Source organism: Elephantulus edwardii, unplaced genomic scaffold (genome assembly GCF_000299155.1).
Source record: "Elephantulus edwardii isolate Elephantulus edwardi_28Jun2011 unplaced genomic scaffold, EleEdw1.0 scaffold00312, whole genome shotgun sequence".
Taxonomy (NCBI): Eukaryota; Metazoa; Chordata; class Mammalia; order Macroscelidea; family Macroscelididae; genus Elephantulus; species Elephantulus edwardii.
The window spans coordinates 466,135-478,837 of record NW_006400062.1 but is presented as its reverse complement, the minus strand read 5'-3'; positions in this window follow the sequence as shown (position 1 = coordinate 478,837).

The window sequence follows — 12,703 nt, the reverse complement described above, 5'->3', positions numbered from 1 at the left end:
TAAGGTCAAACTAGACAAGTATCAATGTTGTAAGAAAGAAGCATGGACAGAAAGACTGGGAGGGGGCATTGCAACAGCAACAAAAATGCTGGCAAAGATGTTCATTATTATTCTTTAAAAAGTCTCATTTGCTCTGGCTTAATAGAATCAGATTCTTTCTATTTTTTCTATTTGATAAAGTAGAAATCTAAAACAGACTTTTTAAGTGGCCCTGCCTGAAAAAAAAAGTGAATTTTCTAGTTCACACAAAGTTATTCCTCAATCTTGTTTGTTCAAAGAGTGTCCCATTGATGCTCCTGCTTTTTCACGACGCTAAAAGTCTGAAGTTGAAGGTCTTTGTCACAATGCGAGTGGATGTGGTAGACCTAAGACAGGGAAGGAGTAATAAATCAAAGTTTAAAAAACTTGCCCTGACCAGCTTTGAACAAAGCAGTGACACTATAATTCTAACAACCAGCACAATATAATTATCAGCAAGAAAGGAGACCTCCCAGTTTTCTATGTGTCAATAAAGATTGCAAGTTAATTCAGACAGAAATAATTGGCATTAAGATTAACTGGAGATTCCATTATTGTAATTTGAAAATGAAGATGAAAAGTAGCTTGTTGAAACAGGTTCCGTTTAAAAATACGGTGCATTAACCATAGTTGCGCATAGATCGGCTCTCAGAAAGAAAGTTTTTACCCAAAATGCCAGTTTAAAGTTTTATCATTTAAAATTACATCATGTTAAATTGGATTTAACATGTATGTGGAAACTTAAGCAATATTTCTCAGTGTGTACTTTCAGGGATTTAAAACCAAAATTTAATCTTTAGATTAAATCTTTAGATCAATAGCAATGTTACACGATCTTTATTGTTTATGATGTCCATCTTTTGTTAGCTTCGGTTCATACAAACTACAATGCTTCATTTTCGTACTATGATAAATAAAGTACCACAAGGTAGACATAAAGGAGGAGTGCAAGATGAAATTCAGTTAACTATTTTTAGCGATATTCTTTCTTCACATTATATTTAGTGCCAGGTAGACATTAACTAGTCTGACAATTTTCAAAATAGTGTGACGATAAAACCGCGGATCTGACAGCTAAAATGTATAAGATTTTAAACTTGCAAAAGCACTTTTTTGTAGTGTGATAGACCACAGTAAGGAATATGACTGAACAAAATCAACATTTGCATGTTTTGATAGATCAAAATCAGGTGTGTATATACTAGTCAATGTATTTTAGAGTTTTATGTTATACTCTTTAGCTGTCAGAATTCACACTTCCATTTACTATGTAGATTATAATAGAATTATTTGACTATTATTTTGGTATAATCAGTGTGATTCCTGGATAAAGTTTAATTTTAAGGGTGTTTTTTATGATAGTCTTCTGTCAAAAAATTTCAATCTAATTTGTTAAAATATTCTTATATTTTTTGTTGTTTAATTGTAATTTGTGTCATCCCTTAAGAATCATAAACTGTCACGTACTTAAATGAATTCTCCTTTAGTATAAAATCTTGTATAAACTAAATGTATGCCTTGTTTTCTTATTTCTTTCCATTTTCAGTTAAAAATCATTGTGACATTTGAAGATTCCATTCAAAAGTTAACTGGTGTTGTTTGAAGTTCTATTACCATTTAAAATTTTAGTCTAAAAATCCAGAAACAAGTATGAATGCTATATTTAAAAGAACTAAATTTACTTAATAGTTAATACATTTCAAAATGAAATTTTAAAATTATTTCATGATTCCTTAAAATGTCCTTCTTTCTGCTTGACCTATATTCTAGAGGTCTTTTCTTTCTGCTACTAAAACCTTTCATATATTCTATAATATTAGAATTTTGTTTTAATATTCAACAGTATTGTTTTAATTGACATGAGATATGAAATCATGATTTTAACTGCTAGTCATAGGAAAGACATCTCCACTGTTAATATTTTTATAGAAAAGGAGAGGGATTAGATATTAGTTTTCATTTTCTGGCTGAATTTCAAATTTCGTAATTACTTTCACTTTCCTTAAACCATTTTAAAAACGTATATAGAATAAATCACATTTCATTTTCCTTATTCCCTAGACTGATTCTTTTAGTTGGTGTTAGTTAATGTTGAGCTAGGGTTTGAGGTGTGAGGCATAAATGGTAAAAGAGAATTAGAAAGGGATCCTAAAAATATGCACTGGAGAAGAAAAATCTAGTCTCGCTGTATGATGTGAATTCTGCTGGTTTTCAAAGTTGAAGTATCTCCTTCTCATTTCCCCCTGTTGTTCTGTTTGTTCAGTGCCTCATTACTCCTCGATTATTAGTCAGAAAGCTAGATGCAGCAGAGGGCTTCAGTGTGCTAGGATTTATGATAAACAAGGGAAAACAAAGGCAAATAATTTCATTTTGTGTTTTTCTTACCCCAAGCTCTAGTGGAGTAGTCCATAAGGTGATTCATTGTTAACCCGAAGGCCATGCCTCTTTGGCAGTTCAAATCCTCAGGTACTCCTTAAGAGAAAGCCGGACAATCTCCTCCCATGGGACTTACAGCCTCAGAAAACTAGTAGAGGGTTTTACCCAAGAGTTTCAACTCAACTGCAATAAGAGAGCTCGATGTCTGCAATTCTCCATATGCTTTCAATAAGGTTCAACTATATGATATTTCAGTTAAGGACTGTGTATCTGATCATCATCAACAATTTTGAAATTTAGAAAATTAAGACACAGAAAAATGAAATTGCTTTAATCAAAAACTACAGATCATCAGTAAAATCACCCTCACTACAAATATAAGAAATTCTCTATTTCTTCGACTAAGTTTCAGTTTCAGAATTAAGACATAAACTTTAAAATAAAGCATTTTTTGTCTTCAGATTATTTAAGTTTTTTGTTTGAAATAGCAGCTAATTGTCTTTCTTCCAAGAAGCTGTTGTCCAAACAGAGCAGAGGAACGCTATATAGTTTAAAATCAGGAAAGATGTGTGCCAGGATTGAGACTTTCACCATACCTATTCATTTTGCATGCTAAGCAAATCACTCAAAAAGCTGCACTTATGAAGAGAAATATGTTTTCAGGATTAGAAGAAGACTCATCAACAACCTGAGTTATGCAGTTGGCACAACCTTGCTTGCTGAAACTAAGGAGGACTTGACAGTGCTTACTGCAGAGGATCAAAGACTACAGCTTTCGGTATACATTACATTTCTGCATCAAGAAGACAAAAATCCTCACCAATAAGTTGCATTATGATTGATGGAGAAAAGTTGAAATTGTTAACAATTTCATAATCCATGGATCCATAATCAACACCTTTGAAACCAGCAGTCAAGAGATCAAATACATATGTTGTTGTTGTTGATGTTGTTAAGTGCCATCGAGTCGTAGGCGACTCATAGCGACCCTATGAACAAAAGTCCTCAACGTTTGCGTGACTTTCATCCTTGCTCCAGGTTCATAGGGTTAACTAGAGGCAAGCTATTTATGGAAGTGGAGACCACTCCTGCTTCCAAGCTTGCTTTAAATACATAATAATAGGGAGCAATAATGTCCATTTAAAGACTAAAGTGTGCTGATTTAGGCCATAGTCTCATGAATCATTTACTAAGCATCTGAAACTGGACAACTGGGCAGTTAATAAGTATGACATAAGAAGTGAGGCATTTGACTTGTGGGATTGAAGGAGAATACTGAATATCTCACGAACAGCTAAAGGAACAGACAAACGTCTTAGAGAAAGTTTACCCAGAGTGCTCCTTGGAGGCAAGTATGGCAAGTCTTTTTCTCATCCTTTGAGCGTGTTATTAGGAGGGGTTATTCCTTGGAAGGAGACATCATGGTTAGAGAGGTGGAAGGTCAGTGAAGAAGAGGAAGGCTCTTAACTGCATGAATTGACATGGTGACTGCAGCAATGGGCTCAAGTATGTCAGAGATTATGAGAATGGAGTAAGATAGGAAAGGATTTAAATCTATTGTTCATATGGGATTGCTATGAGTTGTACTTGACTTAATGACACCAAATTACAATATACCTATTTTCATTAAACTTTCATCTACTAAAATAAAGGAGTCATGTTTCTGGTAACTATGTCACTGGAGTCTCCATGCCATAAACAAGTGACTCAAATGGTGATGTCCAAAGTAAATGACTCCTTCTAAAGAACTGTAACTCTTCACATTGACTATAGAGAAACTGTCATGTATAAAAACTCATTATAAAGTCAGAAGTTTCATAAAAGAAGTTCAAAAATTTTAAAACTGGTCATAAAGGAAGTTCAAGATTGTAGGTGACTTATTGGGAATTATTTTTCTTAATTATAGATTTCAAACTTTTCTTTTAAACCTATATTTGCTTACAGTTAATGACAAAATGTTCCCAACATGTGGTTTTAGTGCATTATCTAGTTGTTGATTCCTTTGCCAGGTCTTCTCCACTTGACTAAATCTTTTCTTCCTTATTTCTAAGCTTGTGGGATCCTTCCTCTGTGCTATATGAAAGTTACTATGCTTAGCTTTAGGCTCCTTCACCAATTCTCCATCACTTTTCCACTGTCTTCTTCATGTTCCACTGCCCATTCACTCAAATTTCACAAAGAGTGAAGGGAAGTTTAGGCTAGAAGATAAGACCCTTACTGAGAGTTTCTCATAGATTTAGGCTTTGTGACTTTGTGGCTTGATTATTATTGCTTCACTTGCCACTGATGATACTCACTAATCTTGGGAAAATAGTGTAGTGAAGGAATCTATTATTTCCACATTCTCACTTATATATGGTAAAAAATATTGTAGGAGTTTCTAGTAAGTCAGAAATATATATATATAGTTGCTGTGCTGTACTGTCAGGTTGAAACCTGTCCATAGCTGATCCTGCAGCAGGTTTTCGAAGGCAGTTAATCACACAAGAGGAGATTGTCATCCTTATTCCTCAGAGCAGCTAGTGACTTTGAATCTCATATGTTTGGAATTTACATGTATATATATATATACAACAAATCCCACTCATAAGCTAGAAACAGATATTACAAGGAAAAGTATGGAAATTATTCCTCTAAAATGCAATGGAAGTACAGAAGGCTTAAAATACTTATTCAAGAAGATGGGGGATGGGGGGGGGAAACCAACAAAAACCAAAAACCTACAGCCTTCAAAGTAGATGACATCTCAACAGAAATAATCCAGAAATTGCCACTCTAGACTAAATATAAACAGCAGAATAACTGAGTAAAAGATTTAAATTGTCAATACTTTCCTTTTACTTGGAAACACAGTCATGAAAACGCAATCCAAAAAATCAAATGACACATTGCACTGGGAAAACCCTATGTACCTCTTTGAAAAGCACATGACAGAAGTCATGATATTTCAAATGTGTCCTATGCATCTGAATGTAGGACATCGTAATAGGAATATCAAAGAATTTATGCCCTCCGATTGTGGTGTTGATGATGAATATTGACTATTCTCTAGACTGACAAAAAAATAACAAAAACCACCATAAAATCTGTCTCAGAAAGTACAGCCAGTTGCTCTTTAAAGAAAATAGTGAAACTTCATTTCATACGTTTTGGGCATTTTATTCAGGGAGGTTAGTTCTCAGAAAAAGACCTCAAGCTTGAAAAAGTAGAGAGTCAGCAAGGAAGAGGAAGACTTTCAGGAAAATTAATTGACACAGGCCCTGAAACAATAGATTTTTTTCTTTTTTTAATTAATTTTAATGAAAGTATACAAAGACTTTGGATTTCCATTCATTCATTGTTGCACTTTTCTCCCTACCCAACCTACCCCCTGTTTGCTCTTCTCTTTAAATACTGAGAGAAAAAGTCTTTCATTGTTATACAATGCCTCCCCCCCCCCAAGTCCACCCCACTATGCAGCTTTTGTTCTGGATTCCTGTAATGACAATAATACCTAATCATATATCCATTTTAAACAATTTTCTCCCTCATCTGTTTCATAATTTAACCCATCTTTCTCAGTCTCTCTCAAACCTAATGTCAGTCCCATTTTACAACAGTGGCCCTATGCAATATTTATCCTTTTGTGACTGAGATACTTCGTGCAGCATAATGTCTTCTGGATCACTCGTTTTGTATAATATTTCATGAGTTCCTTGTTTTTCAATGCTGCATAGTATTTCATTGTGTGAATATACTAGAGCTTTTCTATCCATTTGTTTGTTGATGGGCACTTGGGTCATTTCCATCTCTTTGCTATTGTGAGCAAAGCAGCAATAAATATGGGTGTGCATATATTGCTTGCATATATCTGTGCATATATTCTGCTTGTTCTGGTTTCTTTGGGGTATATTCCCAGTAGTGGAGTTGCTGGGTCAAATAGTATTTCTATTTGCAACTTTTTGAGGAAGCACCATACAGCCTTCCATAGTGGTTGCACCATTTTACAATCCCATCAACAGTGAATAAGGGTCCCAGTTTCTCCACAACTTCACCAGCATTTGATGTTTGCTGTTCTGTTAAATTTTGTTACTGTTACTGAGGTGAGATGATACCTCATGGTTGTTTTGATTTGTATCTCTCGTAGAGCTAGGGATTTTGAACATTTCTTCATGTATTTGTTTGCCATCTGAATGTCTTCTTTTGTAAAGTGTCTGTTCATATCCTGTGCTCATTTGTATACCTTTTATTTCATATCTCTCTCCCAGTTGACTTTATAATATATGTCCTATTCCAGATTGTTAATTGCTATATTCATCATGTCTAATTGTCCATTCCTTTCAGATGATCCTTTCCTTCTTTTATTCTAGGGCAGTCTTTAGATGGAAAATTAAGGTTGGTTGAAACAACTGTCATCTTTTAATTGCAATAGTAATATAATTGTTGTTGTTATGTGCCATCGACTCACTTGCGATTCATAAGGACCCTATGTACAACAGCCCTAAACCCTGCTCTATCCTGTACCAAACTCACTGCCTCTGACACACCCATCCCGATTACCCCAGTCACTGAATCAATCCACCTCATAGAGGGTCTTCCCCTCCTGTACTGTCCCTCCACCCTACCAAGCATGATGTCCCTCTCCAAGGACCGGCCCCTCCTTACAACACGTCCAAAGTATGTAAGACGAAGCCTCAGAATCCTTGCCTCCAAGGAGCAGCCCGGCTTCACCCTCTCCAGTATGAATCTGTTTGTAGCATGCTTAAAAAAAGGAGTTGTAATGAATTTGAAAGATTAAAGAAGAAAATAATGAAGCAGAGAAGAGAAAACAGTATCTAGAATGTCATGTTGTTGTTGTTAAGTGCCATCGAGTCACAGGCGACTCATAGCGACCCTAGGAAGGAGAGTCCTCAACGCTTCAAAGTTATCTAGAATAAGCAAGGCTAAAATTTTGTTCTTCGAAGAGATTGCTAAACCGTTGGCAAACTTAGTGAAGAGAAAACAGGATTTACATGAATAAGAAATTATATGGAAAAAAATTGTATGGGCGATGTCATAACACCAGCAAAAGAAATCAAATAAAACAGAATGCTGGGAGGTGCTCAAGGAACTCCCGTGAGAGTGTCTCCAGGAAACTATGCTGCTAACCAAAGAACCACAGTCTCCTCCTGTGCAATTTACAACCTCGGAAGCCCATGGAAGGGTCAACAATGAGTAGGCTCTGAGTTCATGGTAATTAGGTACGGGTTTTTGAGGGGGAGGGTTGGTTTGTTTGTTTTACTGTAAGAAATTGTACTCTAACTGATTTGAAGATCTGGAAGAAGTACGCCGATTTATAGCTCAACTTAAAGAAATGAGCACAGACTAGGGAGGAACATTTGAATAGCAAAAGAAGAGCTTGAATATGTTGTTTTAAAATCTCTCTCCTAATCTCTCCCCAAGAAAAAGTCTTGGTCTTAACGGCCTCAATGGAGAATACTATAAAACACTGAGAAGAGTTGGTACAAATTTTACTAAAACTATTCTGGAGTGCAGAAAAGGATGGAATGCTCCCAAATTCATTTTATGTGACTATAATCCTAATAACAAAACCAGGGAAAGATGATCCTAAAAATAAAATTAAAGATCAATCAATAATAGCGCTCATAAACTTAGATGTAAATATGCTTAACAAAATTTTAGCCAATAGAATGCAACAGCATAGAAAATAATAAAACTACATCAATACCACATAGGATTCATATCAAGGATGCAAAGGTGATTTAACATTAGAAAACAATAAGTGTAATATTTTATATATATATATATATATATATATATATATATATATATATATATATATCACACAAAGGTTAAAAACTATATTATCTTATCAATTAGTGTAGAAAGGCATTTGATAAAATACAACATCTATTTCTGATTTGGTTTTTTAAAATCTTAACAAAATAAGAATAAAAAGGAAATTCCTCTATAGAATAAAAAGCATATATGCAAAACTAAGTGCTAGCATTATTCTCAAAGGAGAGAGATTGAAAGCATTCCTTTTTTGAATGAGGACTAAATAAAGATATCCTCTGTCACCATTCCTGTGGATATTATATTGGAAGTACTTAGGAGAAACCCCTCTGACTTCTAGTCAGCTCACATTCCTCATGACCCTTCATGGGATTTCCGAAACTGTAAATCTTAACCAGAGAAAAAGTACTCATTTTTTGTCTTGCAGAGCTACCAAAGGATTTGAACCAATAGAAATGTAAAACCTTTTGCTTAGCAGCACAACTCTCTATGGGCTTCTTAATGGAAGTTCTAGCCAAGACAAGGGAGCTTCTTAATGGAAGTCTGAGCCAAGATAAGGAACCTCTGATGAAGTAGCCCATAGTGAATTGTACTGGTAACATAAAGGGGACTTATCTTTTATAGTTAATATTTTCTTATCACCTTAGGTCTTTTTCAGTATTAATATTTTTATCATTCATATATATTGTACTTCATGCATGTACTTATGTTTTATACACTTTTTTCTTTATATTTCATTTATTTATATTGTGAAGGGTTTTTTCCTATACAACTATCTTATTAATAACTACTTTCATGAAAGTGTGTAAGCCAGCTACTTCATGCCTCATGCCCTAATATCCCTTTTAGATAGCCAGTTTCTGATTTACCCATTCTTATCAAACCAGTACTTTGAGTCAACAAGTATGTCACTTTTGCTGAAAGATCCTCTGTTCAATTTGGAAACTGAGCATTTGCATCTAATAGCAAGGACCATTTGAAAGCAAGCTATCAGGTTGCAGCAAATGACCCTAGCTCACAACATGGAACCATTTGATTGAAAGATGATCCATCTTTCCATTTGATTGAATTGTGGTCAACTCATCCCCAGACTTAAGTGACTAGGTCCAAATGGGCATCAGCTGCAAAGTCTGAAGCCCACAATTCTCCCTGTTCCAGACCTGTAGGTCTTCTCACCAGCACTACCTCCCACATGGGACCAAATCAAGTCAACCAGCCAGCAGTCCTCACGGCTCCTTGCTCCTCAAGAAGACCTTTCTCCACTCATCCACACATCTGTGCATGCTAGGTGGGCAGTGCTGAAGGAACACGTCCAGGCACAGCCTGTGTCCACATTGTTATATTCCTCCTACTTCAGCTCTTGTGGATCCAGGTGATCACTATGAATGAGCCTACCCTACCCTCTAATCTTGGATGTAGACTCTGATGGGCACCAACTGTACCCTGTGACAGAAACCAAAACGCTTGTTCCAGTTTTAAAAATATAGACTTGCCTTTTCCCCCTCTCTCCTTACCTGGTTGCCCTTCTTTTGAATGAGAATCTCATCAATCAAAAGTCCAAATTGGGTCCATCAACCCTTTCAAATGTCTATCTCCTCGGAGGACAGGGTGGGACTAAATATTTTCCCTTTCTCTTCTATCTTTCTAAGCCCCAACATCCACTACCAGATTACTCTTTTAACAACTTGTCCTCCCTCTTTTTTCCTCTTAGTAAACTGAACTTTAATTTTTTATTCATTTCAATGAAAGTTTGCAGAAACTTTGAATTTCTATTCATTCATACATTGTTGTACATTTTCCCCCTGCTCACCCCTCCCTCCAGTTTGCTTTTCTCTTTGAAAAGTAAGAAAAAACTTCTTTATCAGATGATTGTTCTACGTGCATATTTGCGTATGTTGTAAATATATCCATGGATATGTTAGAGCTAAATATCATATAAACCTCTTACTCATAACCAACAGCCAGAATGAATGGGTTGCTAGTCTTAAAGTCTCAGAACAATACTTTTAAGGGAGATCACTGTCAATTGGTATAAAATAGTTCATAAAAACAATATTGTACAGCTTACTTTGGGAAGTAGTGACAAGAAACTAAAAATTTTGCAAACAATAAGGTGAAATTTAGGCATCTTTATTTCCAAGTCAAAGAAAAGCAAAGAAGAATGGATAGATAATGAACAGTTCATTAGAACAGATGAAGGAAAGAACTGCTTAAAAGAATACATGATAAGGCTTTATATGTATGACAACAATATGGAATGAGAAGGGCATTGCAGAGTGGACTGGAGGAGGGGAAAAGGAGAGTGAGAGGAAATTGTGCAACAAGGAATGATTTTTTTTTAAAAAAAAAAAAGAAAGAAATTGAACTGGGGGAGAGAGAAGAGAGAGGGAGCAAAATGTGCAGCAATGAATGAATGAAATCCAACTTTTCTGTAAACTTTTGTTAAAATTACAATAAAATTTTTTTTTAAATCACAAGGAAGAGCAACAAAATTCAAAGAAGCATATAAACAAGTAAAGGACTAAGGAGCCATATGAATGTCAACCCCCACTACTCAGAGACCATAAGTAATGAAGGGTGCCTTGCTACCACTGCTAACTATTCAAAGAGAAATCACAATAGCAGGTTCTGTACAGAATGGAAGAAAAATGTGAAATGAAATTCAGAATCACAGAAATGGCCACGTTTTCTAGTCAAATAGAAACTGGAAGAACACACAAGTCTATGACCCTCAGTAACTTGGAATTAAACTCACCTGTATGGCTCAACTATCTGTCAAACAAAAACAATTCTTGTAAAGTGAACAGTAAAAACCAGGAGATAATCCTTAGAACAATCAGTCAGACAAGATCATAAGGGCAAAATTCACATGAGGAGAAAGTTCAGAAGTCAAGAAGAGAAAAGATGTTAGGATGGAAGGAAATAAAAAACACAGACAGAGAGTGAGAAGTATGCTGTTACCATGTGAAGTTTGTAATTAACAACACAAAACAAAATTTGTGTAAGTGATTGAAAGAAAAATCAATTACTCTGTAAACTTTCACTCAAAGCACAATAATAAAAGAAAAAATATTCTGTAGCAAACAAAAATACCAAGTAAATAAACCTTTTCCAACCTCAGAAAATATTCAGTGACACAAACCATGTAAAGCAAGATGTTTATTTCACAAAGTAATGTTTTTGTAGCTCTAATATTTGATGTGCCCTAAGATTTTTCTTGCTGTACCAATTTCTGTTCAGTATATATAACAAGTAAGTTGGCTGGCTATCTTTTGCTCATTTTAAAAAATAATCTTCTTTTAGATAAACTAAACAAGTTGGACTTTGTAAAAATGAAATTCTTCATACATCAAAAGACTTATCCAAAAATGAACAAAGAGAATCTACATATTGGAGCAAGTAGAGTTAAACATTTACAATCATACATTTGACAAAGGACTAATCTCTAAAATTAATAGAAAACATTAATACCTCAGCAATAAGAACAACAAAATACAACTTAAAATTTGGCAGAGGATACGAAGAGACATTTCACCAGAAAAAGATATTCAGGCAGCCAACAAACATGTGAAGGCTGCATTTAATCTTTGATATTCTGCAGCAAATGCTTCAAGTCCTCTCCATTTTTAGCTAGGAAAATTGTGGATAACGCAGATTGTTGATGAGTCCTGATGTCACATTTTTCTTCAAAAACACCAGATTCCCAAATTCTTTGCTCAGCATACAGACTGAATAGGAATGGAGAAAGAATAGAGCCCTGGGGCACACTTTCTTGGATTTTTAACCATGTGGTGTTCCACTGCTCTGCTTGAACAATAACTTCAAGGTATAAATTTTGCATTAGAACAATTAAATTTTCTGAAATTCACATTCTTACCAATTTTAGACATAATTTGACACAGTCAAATGCCTTGAAAACACAATAGTAAAAAAAATTCAAATAGAAATTTTCCTAGTACTATTTAATTCAGTCAATATCAGTCTGGTATAAACAATCATATCTCTGATGTCACAGCCTCTTCTAAATCCAGCTTGAATTTCTAGCAGTTCTCTCAATGCACCTTCTTGCTGTTTTTTTAATTAACTTTGGTAATATTTTTCTTGCATGTTACCTTAAATATATTGTTCAATAATTTCTACATTCTTTTGGATCACTTTTTTGGGCATGGGAACAAATCTGGAACTTTTGAGTCGGTGGTTTATGCAGCTATCTTCCAGATTTCTTGGCACAGACTGGCAAACGTATCTAGGGATGTGTCTGTTTGTTAAAACATGTCAATTACTATTTCATCAATTTCTGGGACCTTTTTTAGTTTAGTGTGTTGTTTTTATTGTTTGTTTGTTTTATTGGATTGTTATTGGGGTTTGATTTCTTTTTGTTTGTTTATTTGTTTGGGGGGTTGGCTATGCCTTGAGTTCAACTAGAACTTCTGTGTTATTTACCATTTATTCTTGATCATATACTACTTCCTGAAATAGTTCCCTATAAGCCAATTCTTTTTGCTGGAATAACTCTGAGTATTTCTTCAATTTT